Genomic DNA, 2,500 nt, shown 5'->3' on the forward strand with positions numbered 1-2,500 from the left:
GTGTGTGTCTTACTGTCACTATCACTGAACAGTGGTGTGTGTCTTGCTGTCACTATCACTGAGCAGTGGTGTGTGTCTTACTGTCACTATCACTGAGCAGTGGTGTGTGTCTTACTGTCACTATCACTGAACAGTGGTGTGTGTCTTACTGTCATCACTGAACAGTGGTGTGTGTCTTACTGTCACTATCACTGACCAGTGGTGTGTGTCTTACTGTCACTATCACTGAACAGTGGTGTGTGTCTTACTGTCATTATCACTGAACAGTGGTGTGTGTCTTACTCTCATCACTGAACAGTGGTGTGTGTCTTACTGTCATTATCACTGAGCAGTGGTGTGTGTCTTACTGTCACTATCACTGAGCAGTGGTGTGTGTCTTACTGTCATCACTGAACAGTGGTGTGTGTCTTACTGTCACTATCACTGAGCAGTGGTGTGTGTCTTACTGTCACTATCACTGAGCAGTGGTGTGTGTCTTACTGTCATCACTGAACAGTGGTGTGTGTCTTACTGTCACTATCACTGAACAGTGGTGTGTGTCTTACTGTCATCACTGAGCAGTGGTGTGTGTCTTACTGTCATCACTGAACAGTGGTGTGTGTCTTACTGTCACTATCACTGAGCAGTGGTGTGTGTCTTACTGTCATTATCACTGAGCAGTGGTGTGTGTCTTACTGTCACTATCACTGAGCAGTGGTGTGTGTCTTACTGTCACTATCACTGAACAGTGGTGCGTGTCTTACTGTCATCACTGAACAGTGGTGTGTGTCTTACTGTCACTATCACTGAGCAGTGGTGTGTGTCTTACTGTCACTATCACTGAACAGTGGTGTGTGTCTTACTGTCACTATCACTGAACAGTGGTGTGTGTCTTACTGTCATCACTGAACAGTGGTGTGTGTCTTACTGTCACTATCACTGAACAGTGGTGTGTGTCTTACTGTCACTATCACTGAGCAGTGGTGTGTGTCTTACTGTCATCACTGAACAGTGGTGTGTGTCTTACTGTCATCACTGAACAGTGGTGTGTGTCTTACTGTCACTATCACTGAACAGTGGTGTGTGTCTTACTGTCATCACTGAACAGTGGTGTGTGTCTTACTGTCACTATCACTGAACAGTGGTGTGTGTCTTACTGTCACTATCACTGAGCAGTGGTGTCTGTCTTACTGTCACTATCACTGAACAGTGGTGTGTGTCTTACTGTCACTATCACTGAGCAGTGGTGTGTGTCTTACTGTCATTATCACTGAGCAGTGGTGTGTGTCTTACTGTCACTATCACTGAACAGAGGTGTGTGTCTCACTGTCACTATCACTGAACAGTGGTGTGTGTCTTACTGTCACTATCACTGACCAGTGGTGTGTGTCTTACTGTCACTATCACTGAGCAGTGGTGTGTTTCTTACTGTCACTATCACTGAGCAGTGGTGTGTGTCTTACTGTCACTATCACTGAACAGAGGTGTGTGTCTTACTGTCATCACTGAGCAGTGGTGTGTGTCTTACTGTCACTATCACTGAGCAGTGGTGTGTGTCTTACTGTCACTATCACTGAGCAGTGGTGTGTGTCTTACTGTCATCACTGAGCAGTGGTGTGTGTCTTACTGTCACTATCACTGAGCAGTGGTGTGTGTCTTACTGTCACTATCACTGAGCAGTGGTGTGTGTCTCACTGTCACTATCACTGAGCAGTGGTGTGTGTCTTACTGTCACTATCACTGAACAGTGGTGTGTGTCTTACTGTCATCACTGAGCAGTGGTGTGTGTCTTACTGTCATCACTGAACAGTGGTGTGTGTCTTACTGTCACTATCACTGAGCAGTGGTGTGTGTCTTACTGTCAATATCACTGACCAGTGGTGTGTGTCTTACTGTCACTATCACTGAGCAGTGGTGTGTGTCTTACTGTCACTATCATTGAGCAGTGGTGTGTGTCTTACTGTCATTATCACTGAACAGTGGTGTGTGTCTTACTGTCATCACTGAACAGTGGTGTGTGTCTTACTGTCACTATCACTGAGGAGTGGTGTGTGTCTTACTGTCACTATCACTGAACAGTGGTGTGTGTCTTACTGTCACTATCACTGAGCAGTGGTGTGTGTCTTACTGTCATTATCACTGAGCAGTGGTGTGTGTCTTACTGTCATTATCACTGAACAGTGGTGGGTGTCTTACTGTCATCACTGAGCAGTGGTGTGTGTCTTACTGTCACTATCACTGAGCAGTGGTGTGTGTCTTACTGTCACTATCATTGAGCAGTGGTGTGTGTCTTACTGTCGTTATCACTGAACAGTGGTGTGTGTCTTACTGTCACTATCACTGAGCAGTGGTGTGTGTCTTACTGTCACTATCACTGAACAGTGGTGTGTGTCTTACTGTCACTATCACTGAACAGTGGTGTGTGTCTTACTGTCACTATCACTGAGCAGTGGTGTGTGTCTTACTGTCACTATCATTGAGCAGTGGTGTGTGTCTTACTGTCATCACTGAGCAGTGGTGT

The 2,500-nt window shown here is 45.7% G+C and overlaps 1 long non-coding RNA gene across 1 annotated transcript in view; it reads right to left on the reverse strand.

Moving 5' to 3' along the window:
• LOC143275361 (uncharacterized) overlaps nt 1-2,500 on the reverse strand; it is a 104,816-nt gene that overhangs the window by 39,636 nt on the left and 62,680 nt on the right. The window lies entirely within an intron of this gene.

This window comes from Babylonia areolata, chromosome 30, assembly GCF_041734735.1.
Source record: "Babylonia areolata isolate BAREFJ2019XMU chromosome 30, ASM4173473v1, whole genome shotgun sequence".
Classification (NCBI taxonomy): domain Eukaryota; kingdom Metazoa; phylum Mollusca; class Gastropoda; order Neogastropoda; family Buccinidae; genus Babylonia; species Babylonia areolata.